The sequence below is a fragment of the Ailuropoda melanoleuca genome, chromosome 15 (assembly GCF_002007445.2).
Source record: "Ailuropoda melanoleuca isolate Jingjing chromosome 15, ASM200744v2, whole genome shotgun sequence".
Lineage (NCBI taxonomy): Eukaryota > Metazoa > Chordata > Mammalia > Carnivora > Ursidae > Ailuropoda > Ailuropoda melanoleuca.
In genome coordinates, this window is record NC_048232.1 from 1,821,763 (window position 1) to 1,834,911 (window position 13,149).

At 46.5% G+C, this 13,149-nt stretch overlaps 1 long non-coding RNA gene across 2 annotated transcripts; it reads left to right on the plus strand.

The window, feature by feature from the left end:
- Window positions 1-4,414: 4,414 nt before the first annotated feature.
- On the plus strand, window positions 4,415-12,558 carry LOC109490541. 2 transcript variants are annotated; one of them, XR_002143872.2, is made up of 3 exons: window positions 4,415-4,582; window positions 4,872-4,956; window positions 12,461-12,558. It is a non-coding gene; the product is annotated as an uncharacterized LOC109490541 (long non-coding RNA). The 2 variants fall into 2 exon arrangements; XR_002143873.2 differs by lacking the exon at window positions 12,461-12,558 and adding an exon at window positions 5,315-5,377.
- The last annotated feature ends 591 nt before the right edge of the window (window positions 12,559-13,149 follow it).

Genomic DNA, 13,149 nt, shown 5'->3' on the forward strand with positions numbered 1-13,149 from the left:
AGGAATTCTGGAAGCTGGTCTCGGTGTGTTTTGAGTTTTAACAAGGACATGCAAATTCCCATTGCAAAGCCACCACCAAAATGATGAAATTGCTTTTCTCCTAAATGTAATGGGGAACGCTGGTGAATCCGTGCTTTCAGTTTAATCCTTGATCAGTGACAAGTACCAGAAATAATTGGTGTGAGGCTTGCAACATTTATAAGTGAAAGATGTCTTTTTAGCAGAAAAAGGAAGTTTCTATGCTTTGTTTGTTCACATATGGAATATGAGGTTCATTCATTTGTAGATATGAATCTGTAGAAGGATTTTTGGGCTCGTGCCAGTTATTCATTCCTCATTTCACTGAATTCGTATGTTTCAGGCTCTCCTGAGTCTAGGGATGCAGTGATGAAAGGGATGTATTTCTTATTTGTCTTCTTGCGGGCAAGGCTCAGCACCAACTATCTGAAAACAAAACAAAAGAAAAACAATTGTCTAGAGCCAGAAAGTGATGATGGGGAGGAAGGAAATTAAAGAAATAGTGGTGAGTGAGAAGTTTGCTCTTTCAAATGAGGTAATCCTGGAAGGCTTCCCAGAAGAGGCAGCCCTTCAACATGAAACCATGAAGTAAACAGAAATATTCTCAGTTTCTCTTGGTCCCAAGGTCTTTAACTTTCCTGATTTTTCCCATGAACACTTTCTTCCCTTTTTGTTTAACTTTCTCAATACTGTTTCCTCTTCACTTTTCGTATTAAATATGGATTTAAGAGAACTAATTTTAGTAGGTTGCCTATGAGTTGCTATAATCTAAGTACGGACACTGTGGTTTTAAAGATCTCTAGAGCAGCAGCACATTCCTTGTTTCCCACTAACGACCGTGCAATCATGGCTGCCTGCACACAGCTGTGCATGCACACACATGCTCACATGCATACACGTGCACACCGCCCCACACGCACACAGTTTCTAACGTCACCAATCCTTCCTTTCTGGAACAGGATAAAGTATGAGCTAAAGTACGCCTGCCCATCTAGAAGAACTGCAGGATCTAAGAAAACTATTTCTGGAAGATTTCGATTTTATGGAATCAAAGCTGTAAAGAATCACAAGTTTGTAATTAATCAGTTTGGTCTTGTTTAACTCTCTGCTCTTTCTTCCCCCAGGTTCATGCCGACTATTTAACTAATAGAACCTGGGATATTATTGAGCACGTTTTGTTGACCAAAACACCCTATTTCAAGGAATGTCCCTTGCCCAATTCCTGAGCTGCAGAAAAAGACCGGTCGATACCATGCTTTCCTGTCTCTCCCTTCGAAGGACTCTCTCAATTGAGAAAATATTGAAATGTGAGCAGCAGATATGGTCGAGAGTATTTTTAATTCAACCCCATTGCTTCCCATGTCATTGTTTCCTCGGATAATGAATGCCAGCCCTCACAGCTGGGGAGACAATGGGTGCCATTCCTCGCTGTTCTTCCAAAGCAAATTGGCCTGTTCCAAACCCTAATCAAAGATGAGACACTAAAACTCGTTTATCTCTAGAGACTGGATCAGGGATACAAAATTTCCTAAAATATAAAAAGGGCTTCTTTTGACTGTTCAACTTGCTTTTATAACTTTTCCTTCTCTCCCTTTAGAAACCATGGTAGACAGTGGCATGTTGAGATTACAAGCCTCTCGGTCCCAACATCATCGGTCGAGGAAAGTTCTGGACTCTCGGCACACACACTTGCAGGTTATATGGAATTCAGGTCTCCCACCTCAATGGCGCTCGTTTGTTTTGACGCCTGCACGGACCCGCTGGTAATGGTTGGTTTGTTTTCTACCACTTGTGCTTTTACACTGGGCTTGTGAATAAGGATGGATGGAAAGCAGGTGTGGCGGCTTTGAGCAGTGGTTGGTACAGAACCGCCTCAGGCCATTGTTTGGGTCCTTCCACGTGTCCATTGTCCCACTTGCAGCTGTCAATAACAGCTACGTGAGTAACACAGGCTGTGCTCACAAGTCTAAATTAATCGTGAAAAGCATCCAGATCTGGCCATTTAAAGCAAAAATGTTAATAATGAAAACGGAGTTCATAATAGCTGAACTGGAGAGAAGTTTAAAAAAAAATTCCAATCTTTGCAGGAATCTCAAAGATGTGATTTTACATTCGTAAGTTGACTACTCACTGGTAAATTTAAAAATCTGAAATTGTCACTTCTTTTTGCAGTAAATTGAGACTAAAATACAATCAACATTAAAAATTCATTTTAGAACATTCTTCTTAACATGTTTTCTTTAATTGTTTTATATAATTCAACTTAGCAACTGAAACAGTGGGGTAATGAGGTCCTTAATGATCACAGATGTGATGTACGATTCTAAGTCAATGCAAATCAGTAAACGAATATTGCCAACTGAAAATTCCAATAGGAAACTTCTGTCTGCTGCACATGATGTGGGGAAAAGAGGTGGGGTAATCGGCTTGGGGCTTTTGAACATTTTGATTATCCAGATATTTTTATCTCATGTTTGAAAAATCACAAAAGATAATTGCTTGTTTCAGGTGAAAGGGGGTATAGCTTGAAGTCCTGGTGTTGTTGCCTGGTCTTTTCATGGAGTATTTAAAAAATGGAGTTTTGAGAGGCCATTTTTTCCAAGGGTGGACTGAGCAGAGCCCTCTGACCACGGGGTGGTCCCTCTGACTACTCAGGTACTTGCAGTTCCACAAGCAGGGCTGTTCCACGACGGGCTACTGTGACGGGCAATTTCTAATACTTACAAAGCAATGTCAGGGTGATATATTTGCTGCCAATATTATTCTCATATTCAGAGAGTTTCTTAAAAAGTACTGCATGCATAATTGCTATGTTTGAACTTCCTGACGTTGATATTATCTTTCAAATTATTCTCCCACACACATTCACGTTTAAAATCGTAGTTGTGTGGGGGGGGTTATTTTGTGTAGCAGGAAAAAATCAAACTAGAAGTGTTCTTTTGTAGGAAGGAGATTGTGTGCTGTTATTAGTACCCGAAGCTGTGGCACTTTGAGGAGTTTGCAGACGTTCTAGGGCGGCATCCGTGCAAGGGCACAAGCGTTCGTGAGGTGTGGAAGATTCAGGCTTTGGAGGTGCCCACGCCTGGCTGAGTGCCAGCTGTCAGCCCCTTCCTGTGTGACCTTGAAAACTGCCTTAGCTCCTCTGAGTCACTGTTTTCATATCTGTGAAGGTAAGATAGGCATCAGCTTTGGTGATGCTGTTTTCGAAATGTTTGATGTAAAGTCAACGCAGACGAACAGTTACCTTGTGGTTGGGAAACACACGCATGTCAAACGTCCCTCATCCAGTGCTCACAAAATCCCTGAGTCAGTCGTATGCTGCTTTCCCATTTCGCAGGTGAGTATACAGGAAGTGAGGTTGACAGTCAGCATGTGCCTGTTCGCAGAGCCTGTCCTTCGGTGCCTGGCCCTGCCCAGCTCCCATGCCTGCTCCCAGCCACGCTGACAAGTGCAGGCCACCTCACGCCGTGTTCCAGTAACTGTCGTGTGTTTCAGGAAACACATTAGGCGGTGTTTACTACTCTTGGTGGAAATGGCCCTGTCTTACCTCTGTTTCTGTAGAATTCGTGTATCCAAAGGAATAGATTACGGTGTTTACCACCAAATTGTACAGTACTACCATCACACCAGCTTGTAAACAAAAACAGAACAAAGAACAAACAAGCAGATTATGGATGAAAAGTTTCATACACTTCTCACCAGGTACCCTTTGGTACCTTCTAGGAAAGCTGCAGAGGGGTACCAGGTGCTGGAATCCGCAAGTCACTAACAACCAGGATTAAACGACACTATTAGGAATAGGTGAGTAAGTTTAAGTGCCTACCAGAAAGCCCTGGTTTTAATCTGACATCGTAGGAACATTATTTACCCCTATTCTCCCGTAATTAAATGTCTTCAGTTCACGAGGGGACATTAAACGTGCAGATACTTCCCCGTTCAGGCGAATGTCACGAGCCCCCCTGAATTCCAGCCAGCCCGCTTTCCGAGGAGACGGGCGACTCCCTCATACCCACGTTTCTGGGGGAGGGCCCTGGGTCAAACCTGACTTTACACGGATCACACCAGCCATGTTCCTTATTGATTTTTAAAATTTCAGTTTGGGCTATTCTCATGAAAATGGGTGTCGGAGAGTGGAATTTCTGAGGGTTTTGAGAGATGCAGCTTTCTTTGAATCAAGACTGCCTCAGACCCCGATGACGTTTGTTCTGGAACTGGGCGGGTGCTGCTGGAGGGCGTGTCTGTGCCCTCCTCCCCCCGCTCGGTGTGGAAGTGGTAACTCCCCGCAGGTGAGGGGGGCCGCAGGTGGGCCGTGGCGGAGATCGGGGCGTGGGACGGAGCCCTGCGGTGCTTATAAACGAGGAGCCGGCTCCGCGCCGTGTTGCCCACGTGAGGACAGGAGAGAAGGTGTGAGGGAGCGGGAAGCAGCCCTGACCCGGCTCCTCCGCGCCGTGGGCCTCGCTCCTGGCTCTCTGGCCGCCGTGAGCACCCGAGGTCGGGGTCTGTGGCCTGGAAGCTGGCCTGGGTCGGACCAGCCGGCGTTGACCTCAGGCTCGGTCTGGAGCAGGTAGGTCCCCTGGCTCCTACACCGACTGTGTCTCCTCTCCTCGGGGCTGGGGACCTGCTGCAGCGGCCAGAGCGCTGCAAACTTGGAGGGTGGCCGCTAGGGAGAGGGTGTGCAGCCGTCCTCCAGCTCCCTCGGCCTTCCTGGAAGCTTCCCCCACTCTCCTGCTCTCCGGAAGGTAACTTCCGGCCGGGTCCCTGGATACCCATAGCGGAGCCCTTTGTGTACCCCACTCCCGAGAATTGCACTGGGGCCCCTCGGGGCCCCAACGCTTAATCTTCTTTCTCTACAGGTGAAAACCGTCAGAAAAGCCACCAGGAGGTGAGCACATAAGCTTCCTTAGTCCCAGTACTCCCACCTATGGATTCGCCTTCTAGGTGAGCGAGTGCCTTCCTTCGTTCTCACCGGTTGACTGCTGCCTTGGCTGTCTCAACCTGAATATTCCCCGAACCAGACTTAGCGGCCCCGCGTACCCACTTTTCCTTCTCCGGAAATGGCAAGAACACGCTTGCTGCTGTTCCCCCCCGTCCTGAACCGCGGCTGTCCGGGGATACTGAGGCAGACGCTCCGGGGATCCCACCGCTCGCAGCCGCCGGCTGCACCAGCCTCCCCAAGCCCGCAAGCGTTGTACTGTCACCTCGCACTGCTCACCCCTGGGTCTACTTCAGGGAGCGTTTCTAGAAGCACTTATGCGTCCCCCCTCTCCCCTCCCACTACTCCATTCCTCCTACGCAGTTAACTGAGAGCCTCAGGCCGGAGCTCCCTGGGACTGACCCCAGCTGGAGCGTCTGAACCACGCGGACGCCGACTCCGAGGCCCAGGTGAAGGAAGTCCGGGTCATTAGGGCACCCGCAGGTGATTCCAGTAGGGGGCTGATGCTGAAAACGAGGGGCCCACCTGAGCTCAGGACACTGCTGACCCGTACCTCTCCCCACCATTTGCTACATTTCCAGGCTCTGGCCCCCGGTGGTGTTAGAAACTTACCAGAAACCCTATAAACTCCTTATTCTACCGATTAATCCTCTTCCGCTAGAACGTAAACGCCAATCTAAACAGGAAAATTCTCAAAATTCCCTGCCCGGAGTCTAGGAAGAGATGTAGCGAGTTACAGGATCTTCTCACTTCACAATGGATTACTCTGGCAAGCCTCAGAGCGGAACGCCTGGCAATCCCAGGCTCTGCAAGTTCGTGTGCAGACTCGCGGAAGGGGACCTCGAGGTAGATGAAGGCCCAGAGCTCCACGGCCTGGGGCGTTAGTGTTTTGCTTTAACAAGTCTAATATACCTAGTTTCAGACTTCGTGAAAGTAGGGGGGCAAGGGAAACTAGAGCCCTTCTCAAATTCAATTTCTCCTCTCTGGTCCATCTCTACTGGTGGGGGTTCTCTTAAACCCACACACCAAGCACAGGTGCCCGAAAGTACTACCCCCACCCACAACCCCGTCGTCTCCACTTAATCTTCTGTCTGAACGGAGATTCTTTCACGAACACAATGACCAACACAGTTATCCACTTAGAACTTCACAGTTCCCACTCCATTCTCGCTAGCCTCCGTGGTCGAGGTTCTAGAAAGGACTTCCCGGTTAAGGATCCGGGGGGTCGGCTTGCGTCTTACTGCGCCGGACGCTTGGAAGAGCGTCTGTGCGCCCGGCTACCAGTTGCGCGCCAGCGTCGTCTGGAGTGGCTCGCGCGGAGATCTGGCTCTTAATCTTGGGAAGTTCCCCTGTCCTGGCGGGCCTGTTCCCTCAGGAGACCCTGGGTGTTGGAGCATCCCAGCGCGGGGGACTTGGTTTGGAGGTGGGGGGGTCTGCCAGGTTTCTCCACTCTGAACCTGGCAGGTGTGTCCTGAGGTCTGAGGATCATTGAGGCTGCGTGAGCGGGTCTGTGCGCTGGGGCCTGGAGCCCCCCGGGGCGCCTCCTGTGCCGTCTCATTCTCGGGGGGTCCCCATGTGGAGCAGCAGCTCGCAGCTGGGGGCGGAGGGCGGGGCCGACTGGGGAAATGAAGCAGTCCGGTGAACTTGATGGCGTCGCAGAACTTACGCTATCAGTTTGGAAGTAAAACCGTGTCCCCGCACAGTGCCATGGAGGAAACACTCTGGAGGTACCCTTACGCAGTGCAATGTCCGAAGAGGTAGAAAAACGGAGTGAACAGGGAGATCCCCAGGGTGAAACCCGAACAGAGACAGAACTGATTCTTGCTGTGGTTCTCGGAAGCTTCAGCTGCTGGTGGGAATCCCTTGTTCTTGGGGATTTTAGACCATTAAAAGCTAGACCTGGAAGGAACTTAGGAACAATCTCAGTGGGGGAGGGACTATGACTCCTGTCACTGCGGTTGTGAAAGGACTAGCCAGATCTGTGGCCGAACTCTTGGGTTTTACATGTAGAAGTCTTACAAACGGTCTCATGTGGGGTTTTACTGGTCTTTAGTTCAGAAAAGCTCCACTCAAGATCTACAGGTTGAGAGGACCTTGGAAGGAAATCTTCCCTGCAGTAGCGGGTTCCAGGGAGCTCGAAGGATCTAGATGGGAAGTACCGTGGTTTCATTTCTTCTTGATTTCCTGAAGACCTTAATCCATTCCTATTTCTGAGAGCTGCCGGGAAAACTGAACTAGGCTCTGGGTCCTTCCCTGTGCCCTGGCAGAAGCAAACACCTTTCCCTTATGGACAAATTTGCTGCATAGAAATTACAGATAAATGTAGACATACATTCCCAAAAATGAACATGCCTCAAAAGTTTAGGATCCTAAGTGTTTAATTGGCTTGATTGGTATTTGACCCATGTAAGCCCATATGAGCTCCTACACAATTGAAAACTGAACTGGAAGACAATGGTGGTTGCCTGGGGGCAGGGGAGAAGAGTGGGGAAGGTTGGCCTAAACCTAAGTTCCAGGGACCTAATGCATGATGTAGGGACTAGAGTTCACACTGCTGTGTGCTTGCAAGCCGAAGAGTGCAGCTTTAATCTCCCCGTTAAAAAGTGTGTACATGAAGTAAAAGATGTTACCCTTATTGTGGCAATCGCTTGACAACCTAGAACTGTATCCTATCAGGGATACCCCTTAAACTTACAATGCTATGTGTCCATTACCTCAAATTCTGGGAGAAGATTCCCATCACGATGTGTATGCTGGGAGGGATTTTTCCTCCAAGCTGGATAGCCTCCCCATGCTTAGTCCCCAGACTGCTGGAGTAAATGCTTGGGGCCTAGTCACACCCGCGCTGATGTTCAGAGAGGTCTTGCTACCAGCCGCCTCTGTCCGCATTGGCTCTGTTAAATACTGGGGCACTCCTGTGACCAGCTGCGCCTACCTGGAGCATTGCCCATAAATGTTCCCACAGTGACTTCATGGTGGCCTGATTTTTAAGAAATGGGCTCTACATCCCTTCCTACATTTTACTGTTAAATCTAGAACTGGATTTGGATACATCTGTTCACTTGCTATATAGGAAAGCGTTGGTCTGGAATTAAGCTCCAAATCCCAGTGATGCACGTTATATGCTAGCTTTTTTAGTGATACTAAAGACTAAAGTTCTATTAAACTGGACAAGTTGCCTTTAATTGTAAGCCATTGAGATGATCGTAGCGACCCCTCCCCTTGTTCTCGTATCCATCCTGCCATCTTAATTTTTGTGAAACCTCTTGGTTATTCGAGAGGGGTTCAATTCTCCAACTGTGACGTGTGTTTCTTTTGGTTCTAATGGTTTCTGCCTTGTGTATTTTGGAGCAGTGTTGGGTGCGAAAATATTTGGGAATGTTGGTTGACTTTTTCATGATTATGAAGTCTCACTTTATCCTAATTTTCCATGTTTTAAAGTCTGCTTCTGAAGTTACTATGCATAGTTCGATTTTTTTAAAACTGATTAGCATTAATCCCTTTTACGGTCTTTATGTCTAGGATTTTTAACCTAAAAGGATATCTTAAAATAGCTTTTGGTATTATAAGCTGGTAAAAATAGAGCATGAAAATCACTAGGAAGTTGGATTGAGGATAATTGCTGTTGACGTTTTTGTATTTGAAAAATAACTTATACCTCAAGAGGTATAATGGACGTAGAGCACTGGTTTCAGGCATTCAGTGCAATGATGTGATATTTATATGCTTGAGGAAGGATCGCAGTACGTTTAGTTAACGTCTGTCACCTTACATGATGACGATTTTGAGAACTTAAGGTCTACCACATCTCAGGTAACACAGTATGCTAGATTTGCCGTGCTGAACACTGCATCCCCAGGACTTCTGTGAGGCTGTGCTTAAAATCTTACTTTTCGACCCCCTCCAGCCATTTCTCCCAACCCCTACCGATGGCAACACCAATCTGTTTGGAGTTTGGGATCCCCCCCCCCCCCGCCCCGGTGTGTTTTGGGTCCCATGTATAATTGAGATCTTACGGTATTTGACACCCTTCACCTGATGGCTTTGTGGTCATCTGTGCTGTGACCGGTGGCAACATTCTTATGGCTGAGGATTCTGTTGTGTATACGCCCTGTCTTCATTCGTCTAGTAGACACGGGTACTTCCTGCATATAGGCTGTTGTACTGGAACTGTTGGATCATACAGTACTATTAACTTTCTGAGTAATCTCTGTGCGGTTTTCCTTTTTTCCATGGTGGCTGTACTGATGGGCGTTCCCACCAGCAGTGCACGAGGGGTCCCTTTTTGTGACCTCCTTGCCTGCGTTTTACTTGATTCTAGCTGTTCTGACAAGTCTGAGGTGACCTCTCATTGTGGTTTTGACTGGCATTTTCCTTTAGTGATTTTATGCATCTCTTCATGTATCTGTTGGCCATTTGTAGGTCTTTGGGGAAAATGCTTATTGAGATCCTCTGCCCATTTGATTTTCCTTAGATTTTTTCTTTATGTCTTTGAGAGACAAACAGAACATGAGCAGGGGAAGGAGGCAGAGGGAGAAACTCCCGCTGATCAGGAAGTCTGATGGAGGGGTCAATCCCGCTCCTCTGAGATCATGACTTGAGCAGAAGGCAGACACTTTCCTGACTGAGCCACCCAACTGCCCCTCCTCTGCCCATTTTAAATCTGACTTTTTTGCTATTGAGTTGGAGTTCTCTATATTCTGGATATTTAACCTCTTGTCAGGGTCTGCAGAAATTTTCCCCCCTTTCTGTAGGTTGCCTTATTCTGATTATCTTGCTGGGCAGAATCATTATAGTTTGATGTAGTCCCACCTGTTACCCATTCTGACTTAATTTTTGTGTATGGTGAAATCATGGTCCAGTCTTGCTCTTGAATTTGCTTATGGCTGTCCAGAAATTGCAGTTCCATTTATCGAGTAGTCCTTTCCTCATTGTACATTCCTGGCTTCTTTGTCCTAAAATAACAATACAAATGTGGGTTTATTTCTGGGATCTCTGTTCCATTTCTCTGTGGTTTATGCCAATACCATACTGTTGACTGTAGCTTCATAATGGAGATCTCAGGCAGCATGATGCCTCCTACTTTAAGATTTCATAGCCTTTTTAAGGGTCATTTTTGATTCTATACAAATTCTAGGATTGTTATGAAAAATGCCATTGGAATTTTGCATAGGGATTGCATTGAATCAATAAATCCCTTTGGGTAATAGGGTTACTTTAACAGTATTCCAATCCATGAGCATGGAATTGCTTTCCATGTGTATGGTCATCAGTTTTTGGATGTAGCTTTCAGTGTATGGGTCTTTCACCTCCTCAGGCATTCCTAATTACTATGTTTTACTGACAGAACATGATCAGGCCTTGTCCACCCTGAGAATCTCTGCCTTTCGACTGGTGTGATGAGGCCATGTAACAGTGGGTGCAGGAAAGTTTGGTGTCCTGGCTCCCTATGTGCTGGACATGTCTAGATCTCTACTGCTCTGATGAAATCTCTCCCATTTAAAGGTACTGCTTGTCTAGAAGATACGGAGCCACTTAGAACCTGTTCACAGTGGTGGTGCAGTAGACAAGTCTCACCATCTGACCCTTCTAGACCTTCTTCTGGTCTAGTAAGCGTCTACCAAAAGGATCAAATGAAATCACAAGACTTATTACACTTTCCCAAGAATTTTAGACTAAAATTCAGGCATTCTGATGAATCTAGCTTACTGGGTCCCAGTGAAAATTGGAGACTTGAATTATCAGTGAGTCGTTGATACCAAAGTGTGGTATGGAGAACACTTCCTGTCTGGAAAACGACCTGGGAGGTTGGGGAATCCCAGGAAGGAATGCAGACTGGGATGGAAGTTTCCACAAACATGCTACATTTATTTGAATTCGCCTCATTGAAAGCTTGTGGGGGAGGTGCCAATTTAAGTAACTTCAGAATTAGTGGAATCTGCCCGATGAGGCAAGGGGGCAGTCCATAAGCACTGGAATCCTGCTGACCAGTTCCCCAGGGAAACAGGCCAGATGTGTCTGTAAACTCCATCTCCAAAGAACCCCTGAACGATCCATGTAACAGTTGGAGATCTCATGAAATCCTTCTTGTTCCTATATCTGCATATAAAGTACTTAGGCATATTCTAATCCTGGTATATACAAATATCCATTGCTGTCATTTGACGAGGCCTGGGAGGGACACCCAGTAGCAGGGAGCACATTCAGTGCCCAGATCTTGGTTGTGTTTTTTTTAATTTTTTTTTTAAAAAGATTTTATTTATGTGGGAGAATGAGAGTGACAGAGCATGAGTGGGGGAGTAGCGGAGGGAGAAGACTCCCCGCTGAGCAGGGAACCTGATGCAGGGCTTGATCCTAGGACTCTGGGATCATGACCCCAGCTGAAGGCAGACGCTTAATTGACTGAGCCTCCCAGGTGTCTCCAGATCTTGGTTTTTAATCCTCTTCTCCAGTCAACAGATCCTAGGATTCTTTGAGAAATGGTGGACCCTGAACCTGGAGAAGGGAGTATACATAAGCCTAGAGCCTCTTGTAATGCTAGGAAAAGTGCTAAAAGGCATTGAATATGTCAGTGGGGCAAAATAACCAACTGAAATCTATGATCAAATTTGGAATTTGAGCAACTAACTTAGAAATCAAAGTACCACCTCAGTGTCCATGAGTTCAAAGGGAAAAGGGACGTAAATAAGCCATTGAACTGTAGAAATGGCAAAGATTCGTGGAGTATTAACTCATGCGGCTATTCCACACTCAAGGAAGGAGGGAGTATTGAGTTTGGAAAGAGAAATGAAGGGGAGAACATTGACAAATACGACCTCAGCCAGGTGATCAAGCTCCGCACGAACAGTGACAAATCATGGTGACCTCGTGTCACCTTGTGATGGAAAGGGCACTTTCTCTAGTCCTCCATAAGTCTTTAATGAGGTCTGAGACCTCCAATTCCATGTGAATGACCGTTTACCGTGTCCCTGAACAGCACTCAAAACTGCCTTGGTCACCCACCCCAGAAAGTGGGAAAGTTCACCCCCAAGAGCAGCCTCAGGAGACAGGACTCCGAAGTGTAACGTGTCCTTCATGAGATCCTGGAGGGGGAGGAACTGACATAGGAAACTATGGATGTTAGTAAATAATTTATCAATATTCATTTCCTACTTGTGACAAATGTAATATGTCTTCAGTAACTAGTTGTAGACCATGTGAGAGCTCTATTTTTTTTAAATCAACTTCTGAAACTTAAAATTGGGTCATGTTACTCATAAACCATAGACCCATCCTACGAATTAATCTATGTCCATGATAAAGTTTACTGGATGCACTGGGGTCACTAAGCTACACATCACCAGAGGGAATATGTGCCTTTCTTACACAGACTTTCAAATAAAATCCTAACAATGTCAAGATGGAAGCAACATATTTTTGGTTTCTCTGCCGGGGTGGGGGGGGGGTGAACAGTAAATTCTCTGCAGGGATAACCGATCCTCCAAGAACACTCTTCTGCTGTGCTTTCAGTCTCAGAAATGCCTCCAAGGAGTGAAAACCGAACACATGGGCACACAGCTAGAAGATGAATGATATCGACACTAACCCAGAGCAGGATGGGTCTTCAAGATGACCCCCTCCTGATGCCGGTAAAGTATAGTCAATTACTTCTATAATTGCTCCCCCACTAATGCCGGTGTCCTAATGGGATCAAAACCATTACACTTCTCTTTCATCTGTTGTTACATCTTATGAGGTGGGGGGTAGGAGGTATTAGTTAGCCATAAGAAACTCGCTGCAAATTAAAAGATCTTGATAATGGAAGAACAGATCCCCCTAAACTTAAGCTGTTGTGATTTGCTTTAGCCAACTTAGAAAGGATCTGAAGGAAGGAAAGTCTGGTGGTTCAGATCCTGTCTGGAAGGCAGTGCTCCCTCTTTTCTACCACATCAGATCACCATTGTTTTGGCAGAATGATGAAAATGGAGTCAGCTCTTTCAAGGTCAGAACTGTAGGATGTGCTCTTGGGTGGAAGAGCGGGGTAACACGGGCCCTGCTTGTAGATGTGGGGCTCCAATTTAGTGACGGGTGTGTTGAGCGGGCTCTGTCTTTACCAATTCCATGTGCGATGGTGTTAATGACATAAAACAGACCACTTTAGGCGGTATTTAAAAATTGACAAACTAAGAATATATCTAGTCTCTCCGATCAAGATGAGT